This window comes from Euprymna scolopes, chromosome 44 (assembly GCF_053919585.1).
Source record: "Euprymna scolopes isolate OS-2025 chromosome 44, ASM5391958v1, whole genome shotgun sequence".
In the NCBI taxonomy this organism is placed as follows: domain Eukaryota; kingdom Metazoa; phylum Mollusca; class Cephalopoda; order Sepiida; family Sepiolidae; genus Euprymna; species Euprymna scolopes.
This window is the reverse complement of record NC_136525.1, coordinates 21,172,355-21,187,354: the sequence shown is the minus strand read 5'-3', so window position 1 is coordinate 21,187,354 and position 15,000 is coordinate 21,172,355. Positions and strand designations below refer to the sequence as shown.

Sequence of the window (15,000 nt, the reverse complement as noted above, 5' to 3'; positions counted from 1 at the left end):
GCTCTTGTGGAAAAGACAAGATACCAGTTCCAGACATGTATTGAGGCGGTGATTAAGACTGAAGGCGGTTACATTGAATATATGTCAGCTCTAGTACATAATCAAGTTTTAAAATAAATGTTATCTTTAGGGTGACAAATTTATTGTTCCACCCTGTACATCCACAAAAAAAAAAAAAAAAAAAGTTTCTCAATTTTTAAGATAAGGATTCATAATTCATATTTGGATTCTTCGGACTACTGCTCTCATCTCACGTTTTCATCAATGTAACCTTTGACCTTCTTCAGATGTATCTTGTTGAACTTTTAAATCTTTGTCAAAATCTGGAATCTGGAATGGAACGTTTTATTTAATCCACAGGGGGTAGCATGCTCTCGTTCCGTCAGCCATGACTGGGTAATAGTCCTAAGCAACTTGCAATTGTATTTTGGGTGTCGCCCGCACTGAAGATTGAACCTTCAACTTTCAGAAAAGTGTAACATTTACAACTGAATTTAACCAAGTATTTTATCAGATGCGTTACAGGTCATTGCATACAAATAATACAAGGAAAAAAAAATGTTTGTTAAATATGAAATATCAGAAAACAATTATCCCTGACAACATCAGATAAACTTATCCTTAAAAAAATAAATAACTCCCATTACAACGTCCTTAACGACCGTTGCATATGATCTGCTTATTTATTCGTGTACAGCTTGCGTTAAGTTCAAACAAATAGAGCTTAACCAATTCGCCTTGAAGAGAAAATGTACTAAGTGACCCTTACTGGTAATTATCACTTGTACTACCGAATTACACCCCCACCTCGCCTTCACGAAGGTTGGTTTTACCTGGCCAATCAACCAAGACAGAGCTGGTTGAAGTGTGTGCTTTTGTGCGTGCGTGTATGTGTGCGTTTTTGCGCGTGTTTTTGTGCGTGCGTCTATGCGCGTGTTTTTACGGCATAATCGCGTTGACACACCGGTTCTCGTCAGATCACCGAAGTTAAGCAACGTTGAGCCTGGCTAGTACAAGATGGGTGACCATTTGGGAATTCTAGGCGCTGTATGTGCTCTCTGCCTCTATCGGCATTTGTTTCCAGTCGTCTTGCACATACACCTCACTTGCTACTGGTATTTAACAATGTCGACTCAGGAGAGGTGTCGTTGGAAATTGCGCACTTCCTGCCACAAATTTCACGCGCAGGCATCCCTCCATGGGTATTCATATTCTGTTAAAGACTGAAGGAGCCCTGTATGTGTGTGTGTTTTTGTGCGTACGTGTATGTGCGTGTTTTTGTGTGTATGTTTTCCGTTTGGAGCTTCTTTCCAGCTTTGATGGGACACTTTGTCCTAACAAAACTTCATTCCAATATCCCTGGAAAAGTGATGTACGACTTAAATCAGCATCCGAGTTGGCATGCAGCTTAAGGTCATCCATAGAAAAGCAGGTGGTTGACTTTTCTGTCCGGGTCTTGTTGGCGGCCCTGGCTCAGAAAATAAGCACTGTTTTTTTTATTAAGTAACTTACCAAAGCCGTGTGTGTGTGTATCCATTAAGTGTTACTTGTGTGTGTGTGTGTGCGTGTATCTATTAAGTGTTAGGTGTGCGTGTATCTATTAAGTGTTAGGTGTGCGTGTGTGTATGTGTATGTGTGTAAATGTTAGGTGTGCGTATGTGTGTCTATTAGGTGTTAGGTGTATGAGTGTTATATGTGGGTGTGTGTGGGTATTAGGTACGTGTGTGTTAGCAGCAACAACTGTTAAAGCACATATGCAATTTAGCAAGTGTGCGCGAGCTTGCGTCACAACAAAAAGTATACGTGGTTGAGAAAAAAGTAAAGTACACGTGTGAATACGAGGACGAGAACAGAGACTTAAAAAGCACGTGTGTGCGCGAAAATGCTTGGAAAGATAATAAAATGCGCTGTTTTGGAAGAACCACGAATAAATGTATTTCATTTGCACTTCAAAAAAAAAAAAAAAAAAAAAAAAAAGTATCCAGTCGGATTTTTATTTATTGCCTGTTTTATTTGTTTGTTTGTTTTTTTTTTTTTTTTGCGACGGTACTAGACAACATTTGGGTTCAAGAGATTTGAAATGTAACGACAGTTAGAAAATAAATAAATAAAAAATAATAGTGGTCACGTTACAGGCCGAAGCGTTGCGAAAATAACACTCAAGATGAAAACAGTAGCTTGAATAATCCAAATAACACGGATTCTTTATTTTATTTTCAAAATTAAAAATACTGGATTAATTTCCATAAATTTCATATTTTTCCATTACAAGTAAGCGTTTCCTTAAGTTTTGGGGTTATTTTAATTTTTTTTGAACCGATATATTTCATTGGTGTGCCTATCAGCAGTAGAACAGATTTTGCCTCTAGACAAAAGAAAAAAAAGTAATGCAAGTTTTCTAACCTATAGAGAAATGTTTCTATTCCAGTATGAAACGCTTCTCCCATCCCCAGGATTGAGCCACAGAGTTGGGACAAGTATATAATAGATTTGGCTTTTAATGGTTTCAAGGTTATTAGCTTATAGTTCATTGTTATGGGATCACAGTTAAGAATTTCGTCATCACCGTGCCCCCACCCCCATACAATTTGACAATTAACTATAAATACATCGGTAGTCAGAAGCGAAGCGAAAAGCACAGAAAATAAAGTTTCTTTTTTAATGCCATATTTTATTATTATTATTATTATTATTGTTTTCAACAAAATTGATAGAAAATACGTCCATTATGGACTCCGTTATTTATTAGGCTGAGAAGAAAATTCTTGCGCAATTTTTAATTTTGATTTCAAAACAAGTTTTCGCTATGATAACTTTACTTTATGTACCATTTTAAAGAGCGTTTTTTTTTTGCTCTATCTAATCGTTTAAATTGCAACCGTTTTAAAACAATTGTCTTCTATTCAGAACGTTGAACACAAGATGTAAAAAAAAGCAAATTCGCACAACTTTCTTAATTCAATTCAAGCTAGACCGAAAAACTGCTGAAACAGATCGCGATATCAACGAAGCGTTTGGCCGAGGTACATCTATTGAATGCATAGCACAATGGTGGTTTAAGAAATTTCATGGCAGCGACAAGAGTCTGGAAGATGATGAGCATAGTGGTCGGTCATCGAATGTTAACAATTAATTAAGAGGCTAGGTCGAAGCCATTCCACGCACAACTGTTCGAGAACTTGCTTCTGAATTAGACATAATGTATACGACGATTTCCAACTAATTGAGAGATTGGAAAGACAAAAAAAAAATTGATAAATGGGCGCCTTACGAATTGAATGACAACCAAAAGAAACGTCATTATGAAGAATCATCTACCCTTCTTTTATGCAATAAGAACGGCCCGTTTCTCAACTGGGTTGTGACTTGCTATGAAAAGTAGTTTTTTATGACAACCGGTGACACTCGGCTCAGTGGTTAAATGCCGACGAAGCTCCACGACACTTCCTGAAACCAAAGTTGCACCAAAAGAAAGTCATGCTGACTGTTTGGTGGTCTGCGACTGGTCTCATTCATTAGTTTTTTTGAATGCAGGCGAAACGATTACGGCGGAGAAGTACTGTCAACAAATGCATCAGAAACTTCGACAATAACACCCAGCATTAGTTTACAGAAAAGGCCCAATTCTCCTTCACGACAATGCTCGACTGCACGTCGCTAAATCGACCCTACAAAAATGAATCATCCGCCATACTCTGCAGACCGCTCACCTACCGACTACTACTTTTTCAAGCAACTCGATAACTTTCTGCACGAGAAATGCTTCAAAAACCTAAGCGATAAAAAAATTAAAGAACGTCTTCAGCAACTTCATCACCACCAGAACGCAAGATTTTGACATTACTGGCATAAACTTGTTTAGCATTGGGAAGGGGGGGGGGCAAATGCTGAACTTGTCATTTTCTTATGACTTGTTCACTGTGCACTCATGGAGCACCATACATGCTTTACTTGTTTCTTGGTTTTACTAGATTCCTGGACAAGAATTCGTCTAGTCTGGTTACTATGCCAACATCACTTAAAAATGCACCATTTCTCGTATAAGCCAGTGTGCAGTTATGATACCAGAGATATCGAAAAAGGTGGAGGTCTTATTGTAGTTTCAAATACTGTTATTTTTTTATTTTTTATTTTTTTTTTTATTTTACCTCAGTCGAAGTTCTCAGAAATCAAGGGGCCCACTACCTGGGGCTAAACTCTTATGAGAGATATTCGAATCTTCCATTAAAGTTCTTTATCTCTCAAACACTGAGTTAGTAAAGAAATGGAGAACATAGTTTTCCTTCTCCCCAATTAACCATTTTCATATGTTGTAGTATATCTTTCATTTTGGTCTCTTATTACTGGGTCCAGAATAAGAATTTATCTAGTCTGGTGGAGTATCCAGTTTCGTGCTATTACTTGAGGTAACATCACTAAGAGAAGGTGCACTATTCCCCATAAAATAGAGTGTGTGTTAGCCATAGTAAGGAGATCTTATTTGGGCAGCAAATACTATGTGATTTTGAATATTTGGTCAGGGTTTACTTCTAGGGAAAATATTCTTGTGTCAGGTTCTTATGACAAACCTCTGCACAGAGAAACCTTAGACACTCGAGGATAGTGTCTAGTAGGCATTCAAGTTCTATTTTTTATCTTTTATTTTACGTTTGTTAGTTTTAAGAGATCAAGGGGCTCCCTCCTGAGGCTAACACTTGATTCTGTTATGATTTTAATTTATATCCGAGGGCTCTTTTAAGAATAGACGCTGTTCCCTTTATGGCTGCTATCTGTATTTCCTTACAGCTTGGTTTTCCAGGGATTGCTTCTAAGTATTTTTGAAGGTTCTTTTTTATTAGGCCAGTTGCTCCTGTCACAACTGATATAATGTTTATTTCTTTCGGAGACCATGTTGTTTTTAGATCACTTTTAGGTCCTGATATTTTGTTATCTTTTCCCGTTCAGCTCTATAAGGCCAAACTCATTTGGGACTGACGTCGGAGCTTGTTCCATATTACAATATCTGGCTTGATGGCCTTGTCTGTCTTGTATCTGTCCGCCTGTATGTCTGTCATAGAACACTGTCATTTTTTCGTTTGATGTTATTGGTGCTGATTCATGTTCCAGATGTTCGTTGATCTGTCAAGTTGCATCTCTCCACAGATCTTCCAATGAATGTATTTACATACTTTGTTGTGACGGGCAGTGTAATGGCTATCTGCCAATAAGATTGGGCATGCAGACATTAGCTGGCTTGAGCTCTCAATCGCTGAGTGGCAAAACCGGCATTGGCCATTAGTGTGCGTGCTTGCATGCCTTTAAATGACCCTCTGTGTTAGTATGTGAGTGTTCATTTACCTAAGTTTGATCGTCCATTGTGTCACATGGGTTTTTGTATTGATACAAAAACGTACGCATGTGAGTGTCTATAGAATGAAAAAAAACATCCCTTGAATTAATTGAATGCCCAAAAGCTAGAAAAGCTGGCAAGGTATATAAATTATTCAAAATAAATTACAGTTGGGAAATTAATCGCGAGCGAGCATCAAATGATTTTTTAAAAAATGAATTTTTAATGAGTCTCTTAATACTTCACGTCAATGAACAACATAACTAGTTTTTTTTTTTTGCAGGATTCAAGGGAAATAACTCGTGACATTATTTTCCTTTAATGAGTAAAGGAAAAAAAATGACAAGTATTGTCAGAAAAAAAAATGGCACATGAAATGAAATATATATTCACACCAATAAAATTTGTCCATATTTTATCTTCTTTTGAAGTCATCAGAACTAAGCAGGTCTTTAAGACTCACATTTCACATATTCTCATTATTTCTATTCATGCAACGCATGTCCTCAACCCTTAGTGATCAGGAGTGTATGTTAAAATTATAACACAAAATGGGTAGGGTAGGGGGCTTTAGCTTATAGACAGCAAGAAATTAAATAATACATTTTGAAAAAAATATTTAAATTTAAGAGAAATGTGCATCTCTTTCCGGTGCTTGTGCACTTATTGATCCGCGCTATTTTTTAAGTAGTATTTTCAAGTTTAAATTTTTATATCTGTTTTTATTAAATTGTAAGGTTAAAGTACAGAATAGGTACAAAACGCCCTCCCTTCCCACGTTAAGAAGGATTTTCTAAATAACATTGTTTCAGCACAGATCAATAAGTGCACTAGTACCCTTTCTTTTTCTATATATAAAAAAACAGTACATGTGTGCGTATGCATAAATATTTAACTGATAAAATCTTCAACTAGTGATTACATAACACTGAAATTCTCATGAAATCATTAGTGATGGGACAATTCCAATATTTTTACTGATTCCGATTCTTTATAAATCTCTAAATATTTAAATACAGAGTTTTTATTTTTTCCCACAATTACCGTAAAAACATGTTAAATCAGTACTTGTACAGTTTAATCAAGACATTAAAAAATGAAAATATCGAAAAAAGGTTATATTGTACGTATTCGTTTTGGACTGAAGATCCCCGAAAAAAAAAATTTCACTTAGTTTTTTTTTTTTTTTTTTTTTACAGCCGAAAAACATGTTTTTATGAGAGTGCGTAAAAGTCCGTCATAACGAAATCTTTTGAACAGGCCAGGGGAGATAACTCAATTTGAAGTGCCGACACTCCCTCCCCATTTTTAATACTAGCTTTTCTTCCTAAAAATCGAACCTTTTGCTCGGTATCATAACGGTTTTTTCGCTGTAAAAAAGAAACTACTCTATGAAATTAAGTGATATTTTTTTTCGGAGAACTTCGTTCCATAACGGATACGTACAATATAACCTTTTATTCGATATTTTCATTTTTTAATGTCTTGATTAAACTGTACAAGTACCAAAAAAAAATCAATAAATATGAAGGAAGACGTTGCCTTAAACAAAATCAAATAAAAAAAGACAACGAATCGCTTTTAGCAAAATCAGCATAAATTTTTCCGATTCTGATATCTCTAATAATTCCGATTTTTCGAATTCATCATCTGAACACTAGTAATCATACACTAAAGATGGTTTATAACAGGTAAACTCTTTGTTTGGATGGATGAATAACGCGTATATATCGGCAAGTTGAAATACAAAATGGTCATTTCAACTTACTGAAATATACTTATTACTTCTGCGCCTATGAAAATTCATTCATAGCTTCAAGTAGTTGAATTTTAAATCTTATCCATCTGCTGTAGCTCAAACGGTAGGGAATGCATCTGGGACATTAAATGTTTTTGTTTCAATTCTAGCTGATGGCACTGAAGTCATTTTTTTTTTTTTAATCTTTAAATCAGTACTATATATATATTACATAGAAAAATGCGAGCATAAAAAGTAATATGGTCAAGATTTAAATGGAAAAGTAAAAGGACTGGTTGTTAAAACTGGAAAAGAAAAGGAATGGTAGCATTAAGAATTTTTTAAATTCAATTTATAACATTATTGAATCAATTTTTAATGCTGCAATATTTTAAGTTATACATTTATATTTTTTACTAGAATATCTTGTCCCTTTCTTTTCCAATTTTAACAACTAGTCCTTTTACTTTCCCATGGTTAAATATTAACCATATTACCTTTCATGTTCACATTTTTCTATGTAATCCATGATTTTTCCAGGCTTTGCTTTGTCAACGAGCTATAAAAAAAAAAAATAAATTGACTAAATAAAAAAATAAATAAATAAAAGACGCGATTAAGTAAATAGTCAGCAATTATTTTTGGCCAGTGAGCAAGGCGAAGATTGGTTAGCAATTGAACACAGCGACAGTGAATTATCAGCAACAGTACAGCTGAGGAACAGATCAGGACAGCAGTGAATTATTAGTAAAATAGTAGCTGAATCAATATAATCGTGGCGACAGGGCAAACAACAGATTTGGTTGCTATGGTAACCAACAGCCAATAGGAAAAAACGTCCGTTCCTTACAGATTCTGAGAACTTTTGACCACCAGTAATTTTATAACTTTTGTTTAACTGAACGAAAATTGAAAATTTTCTTTTTCAAAATGTAGCAGAGAAGATGACCTTTGAACTGTAAAAACAGTTTGAAATTTGGTCGCAAAATGAGTGAGAGGTGAAACTTTAAAGCCGGTTTAAATGAGTAAACACTTAACACTTAACCATATATTCAAACACGGTAGTGTTTGAATATATGGTTAAGTTAGTTTTCCACATGTCTGAATACTCTATATACCAAATTTAAAGATTGTAGATCAAAAATTTATTAAGTATATAGGTTGAGAAGTGTCCTCACATGCCCATATTTTTGAGTAAAATTAACACTTAAGCATATATTCAAACACTACTGTGTTTGAATATATGCTTAAGTGTTAGCTTTACTCATTTAGAAAAGTAAAGCTAAAATCTAGATCTCCCCGCCCCCTCACAAGTGTTTTTATGTTTGAGAAAATATATACACATTTAAAATATGTTTTTACTGTAATCAAGACAAAACTATTTTATAGTTAAATATTTAGAGATTTATAAAGAATCGGGAAATTAGTAAAGAATCGATAATTGTATCGAAATTAGAAAAAATATCTGAATTGTCCCATCACTAATACACACACAGACACACACACACATATATACATAATACATACATAAACATAAACCCATAACAGCATAAGCAAATAAACACAAATTGCTGGACCGGTTTCGTTCGAACAAACGGACATCCTTAGAAAAGCGAATATCTTAAATTTATTGAATAAAAAACTTCAAGATATGGGAACCAAACGCAAAACGTGATTACAAATATGTATAATCATCGACCCGTTTCATATATACGATATATATTATACTAAATACTCAATGCGACAATAAAACCTATTGTTTTACTGTGTACGTTTGCAGCGTCCCAATTTTATTTTTCGCGTTTAAATTATCCAATGAACAATTGTTAATACTTTCTGCTTTTTTTTTTTTTTATATCGTTCATTTCCGTATTACGTTTAAGTTATTTTAACACAATTTTCTTATAAATAAATCTACTTTAACCCGTTGACAACCATAAGGGCATTTTACAACGGCAATTTACCCACTGCCTTCCTTTTTTATTTTATTTTTTTTTTTATTTATTTTCCATTTTTTAATACACCTTTCTTAAAAACATTCGTACATTTTCTTCTACACTACCAATATAAATAAATAACCCCGAAAATGTTTTTTTTAACTGCGTTACAAATAAATAATCAACGTGACAATAAAATGCATTGTTTTACTGTATACGATATATCAAAATTTGGATTTAACTATAAGTATTATGGTATCTATTCAGTGCACATTTATCTCTAAGTATGGCAAACCACTTATAATTCAATAGCTTAAAGTTTTTTTTTTTTTTTTTTTTTTCAAAACTAAATTATAAACAGAACGACTCGAAAATCTATATTTTTTCATTTTAATATACTTTCATAGAAATGTTTCTGTTATGTCACAATAAACTATTTTCTTTACATCACAAGTGTCACGCTCGTGCATTAATTCCATAGCTAGTATAAGATACTGACCCAACGGGTCACGAGTAGTCTAATGTGTGTGTGTGTGTGTGTGTGTGTGTGTGTGTGTGTGTGTGTGTGTGTGTATATATATCATTCATTCCTTTCCAAAATTATTACATAAATACATTATTTTCTTTGAAAAGAACTACATAATTACATTAAAAACCCAGAAAAAAAAATTGTTTCCTTAAAAGCATACTTAGTTGGCCCTCAAATAATTTTATTTTTTTCTAAATTTCAAATATTATACATTTGGGGCAAGGCCAATCAAAACAATACCAACTTTGCGATAGTCCCGTTTTGTACTTTTTTTTTTTAGCTGGCTACACAAACACATACACAGACGTTCGCCGTTTATGTGCAATTACTGTACAAATATTAAAATCTGGCACTGACCTAAAAATATGGGAACAGAACATTCCTTAATGAAGATGCATAACAGTTTCTATTTTAAGTTAGACAAATTGTATACGATTTTAAATTATTTTGACATCATGAAGATAATTTAGAACGGAAGATTTCTTTCACAACCAATTAGAACCTAAAAATTTATAATGGCATAAAGAAAAATGAACTCCCCCCCCAAAAAAAACCTCAAAAAACAGAAAACAATGTTTGTTTAAAGTAAAACATACTTTTACTAGAGCAAAAATATTCTTGGACTTCATATTTTACCAGCAGGACTACCTGGCGTTGCCCGAGATAAAAGTAACTTATTTATATTAAAACTTCTAGCTCATTAGTATCTTTCTCTTTCCTCCTCCCTTGGTTTCCACTCCCTCTTCCAACCAATATTCCTCTCTCTGGATACACACACATATATAAACTCGTTTTTATAGATTCCCCAAAGTAGTCTATATATCTATAAAAGTGAGAATGTGTTTGCATGTGAGGACACTTCCCAACCTATATACTCAACAAATTGTTGATCTCCAATCTTGAAATTTGGTATATAAAGTATTCAGACATGTGGAAAACTAATCGTTTTCATCCGGCAAAAAGGACTGAGGGTTCAAATTTGAAAAATTTGTATGTGGGGATCATCAAATTTTTTATCTGTGTCAACTATTTCACGACTGTGCATATGTGAATCGTTCACATAACAGATTCCTTATGCTAAGAATAAGTAGGTTTGAAAACACTTTTTAAAGAGGTTTAGTCAGACATATATACAGACAAATGCCTTTTATATTATAGATGACTAGCAGGGAGACCCGACGTTGCCTGGGATTGAATGAGGATCAACAAATGTTTCACATTCATATTTTTATCGTCATCGAAATCGGTGAAATCGCACACTTTTTAATCAAATCGATTGATTCCCTGCTATGGTTGGGGACCCATCGCGGTGCACTGGGAGGAAGCTTCACATGCTCCCCCGCGGTGGCAGTTCATAATAAATTGTAACTTACATTGCACTGTAGAGAACCTACTGATTATTTTACAAAATTGATTTGATATAATGGCTTGAATTAAAGTATGTAAAAAGTCAAGTATCATAGTTCAATTGTGCTCTAAACAGAAGCAATAATTTCTAACGCATCTCTGTCATATCAAAATACTATCGATGTTATATGTCGGACTTTTCTGCTTGTGTGGTGATAAAACTTCTCAAATGCATTTGTGATGTTAGGCTGTATAAGGTGTTAACTAATCTAAATCGCCTGCCCTTTAATCAAATTTTTTGATGATTGCTTATCGATACTCATTGAAGATATTCTGATACAAGATCTATCTAAAAACACTGCCAGGCACACAGTACATTTGTGTGAAATTTAAAAAAAAGAACTGCCCCGCTGTTTAGTAGTCCATAGGAAACGAACTCACAAAGTTCCTTTTATATAATAGCAGAGATAGACGATTCAGATATAGCAATGGTGGCTGCTATAATTACATAACAAATGGAGAGACAGTTATCTTTGATAATAATCCGTGGTGTTCCCTGGAATGTGCGTGACAACAAGTCTCCCCATATATCCAGTATTTTCTCTTCACAAATGAATTTGCGTTATCACAACAGCCACTAGCCATTGATTTCTTTCAGGTAATGGAACTAGAATTTGGATGGCAAAAAGGTTTCCGATAGTCGCAGTACTCTTCGCACTCATTCAGTAGAGGTCTGGCTTCACAACTATTTAGTGTGGTGCCAGTTAATGTTGGCACTACAATCTTATTTTTTTTTTCTTTTACTTTTTGAAATGGGGTTAGGGTTAATTTAGGAATATGCAGTTACAGTTCTTAGTTTTATGTAGTGCACATCAATCATTATGATTATCTCTATATACCATGTGCGTAAGGTATTTGAAATAAGAGAGTGGAAGAGAGGGAGCGATAGAGGACGGAAAAGAAACAGATGGGGGAGGGGAAGGATAAGAGACGGATGGGAGGAAGTGTTTCATGCTTAAGCAACTATCAGTGTAGAAAATAATAATTACTGTTAGACGGCAGATACACACACACACACAGATATGCATGCATACACACACACACACACATGCATGCACGCACACACACACACAGATATGCATGCACACACACAGATATACATACACACACATATACATACACACACACAGATATACATACACACATATACATACACACACATACATACACACACAGATATACATACACACACATATACATACACACACAGACATGTACTTGTTAATTAGGTTAATTAGAAAACTTTGCAAAAGCTGATAGATTTAGGAAGATCCATTCTCATCGAATCCCGTGGATCCGCGGAACTCGTAATTTATCAAGTTTCTGATTTGTGATGAGCGGTTATTTTTAAAGAGAACATTTGCTTTCAAGAGGTCTCATTAAATGTCGGAGTAGCTCAACTGCGAGTTCAAAGGGTTTACGTTAAAGCAGGGAACAGATAAGTAGATGCACTTTGGATGGAAATCCAGAGACAACGCATCATCCGAGGTTCTTAAAGATTTTATGGCATTCATCGTGCAATCTGTGGAGGAAGGCAATTAAGTTTACATCTCTATTTTATATAAAGTTAGGCATGTATTGAGATTTTACCATAGTCGACCGATTTTCTAATCCTGTATCGTGTTGTCTGGTTTCTCTACGGTTTTTTTTTTAATTTCTCATTCCGACGCATCTACTGTACTAAAACTGATTTCAATATTTGTACACGCGAACTAGTGCATCTCACCACGACCAGAAAAAAAAAAAAGTTAAGCATGCATAGTCCCCCGTGAGTGCACAGCGAAGGAGACATAAAACAAATGACTAAGTTCAGCATTTGCCCCCCCCCCTCCTCATTTAGCCCCAAAAGTTCCAAGCGGGTGTCAAATCCTGGTGAAAATGAACAAACGGTGCAGTTTTAAGCCTTAACATATGTAAATTTGAATTCTGCACTACGCAAAAAAAAAAAAAAAAAAAAAAAAAAATTATTAAGTCCATCATTTAGACCCAAAAGTCCCCAAGGCCTTAACATATTTAAATTTGAGTTCAGCACCATGAATAGACATACACAGAAACTTTTAGACAAATATGGTAAAATAGTCCCAAAAATGGAGCGTTTTAATAGCCCTGAAAGAGCCCCGTGTGCACATACAAGAGTCATCGCAAAGTATAGACAAACAAAATTATGTAGAAATCAGCTAGTTACAACTTTAAAAAGTTTTATAAAAATCCAAGACAATATTTTTTTTTAATAAGCGCAAAAGTATCAATTTTAGCCATTTTAACACAAAAGGCACCCTTGGGGGGGGGGAATCGGAGTTCTGTTACTTTTTTTTTTTTTTTTTTTTACTTATGTTTAATATTTGTGCAAACGTCCGAACAGACAAGGGTGAATTTACAGGTCCACTCTCCTTTTGTCGGGGGGGGGGGGCCAATAAGAGCCAAATAATACCTCCATTTGCTATTTATTTTGTTTTACTTTTTGATATCCAAATATAAAATTCTATTTGGTTAAAAAAACGCCCGAGAAATACACCATTTTTAAATAGTTATGATAATCATTACTCGTAAGGCCACAAGCTCAATTAAATCTATGCGCACGATGGTGCAGGGAAGCAAAAAAAAAGAATTCAAAGTGAAACGGATTATTTAGTTCGTTGCTGCTGATTTGCGATTTCCAAGAAAAATAATAAATTCCTCCAACACTTACAAAACTTTCAGAACGTGTATGATGAAAATCTATACTCCAATAAGTTTGTTTTTTTCGCGTATTGATAATCATATTAAAATCCCCTTTTTCTATTTATTTATTTAAAAATAAAATACAACTTTGTTATATATGGGTCCGGAGATTGTATTCATCTGCAAAAGATCTAGCTAATTTGCATATTCTTTTAAACATTCATTTTAATTAATTCCCTATTAGTTTCTTCGGTTTTCTTATGGAACGATCATTTTAAGTTAACTATTACATGTAATTATATTCATGCAGATATTCTACATGATTTATACTTGTGTAAAATTTGCGTAAAAAGCTTATAGTAAACACAAAACTCTTTCTCGTTTGTTTATTTTCATCAGGATTTGATGTCCCCTGAGGACTTTTGGGGCTAAATGCTGAACTTAGTCATTTTTTTTTTTTTTATGCCTCGTCCACTGTGCACTCACGGAGGACCATGCACGCTTCACTTGTTTCATTCTGGTTTTACCTTCATTGCAAAATTTAATGTGCATATAAACGGTTTGGAACAGATTAGTCGATTTATGTGTAAAATAGTCTTTCGGGTTACGAAAGTTTCAGGATACGAAAACCAAGCTGAAAGCAATTTCGTATCTAGAGGTTCCAACGTATTTGAAAAAAAAAAAAAAAAAAAAAAAAAAAAAAAATTTGTATCATTATCTGGTTTCTTAGCGGATTTTTCAAATGAACGTTAAGCATGTAGGTATGTTCCTATATTTGTATGTCCCGGATTAATTCGTAAACTAATTAACCGACCATTGTGAATTTTGGGGGACAGCTGCTAAGGTATAAGAGGTCCAAATCTGGAATAGATTTAATCTAAGTTAGTTTTATGCAAAGTGGTTAAAAAAAAAAGAAAAAAAAAAAGAAAAAAAAAATGAAAGACCTTTGTGAAAATGTAACGTTGTTCAGGAACGTTGTATGCCTCAGTCACAAACAAGACGAAGAATAGAAAAATTCAACACGCTTTTTCTTTTTAACAACGACACTTCACTTATGGTCGTGACATCACCCACGTGATCTCCTTTTTGAAGTCTTTATTTTTTCCCCCGACCTGTGACATCTTCGGCATGGTGTTGAATGGAAGAATTTGAGTTGGAGTCCATACGATGTTAGCTGCGGCTTTATAATGGCGAAGAATAAGAGGAAAAAATATATATATATATATACATATACTTAGATTGAAAAAGGAGTGTATATCTCCGAAATATATCTCTCTTTAAAAAAATGAACACTCGTTTATTTTATGAAGAAAAAAAAAAAAACTCGCGTTACAGCTATTTGGCTTTAAAGTGTTCAACTGTTCAATGTAAGACATACCTTATATATATATATATATAT

At 34.2% G+C, this 15,000-nt stretch overlaps 1 protein-coding gene and 1 pseudogene across 3 annotated transcripts in view; one reads left to right on the top strand and one right to left on the bottom strand.

The window, feature by feature from the left end:
• LOC145268726 (uncharacterized) overlaps positions 1 to 15,000 on the bottom strand; it is a 285,381-nt gene that overhangs the window by 83,678 nt on the left and 186,703 nt on the right. The gene's annotated exons all lie outside the window — the stretch shown is intronic.
• LOC145268976 (5S ribosomal RNA) lies at positions 938 to 1,054 on the top strand (annotated as a pseudogene).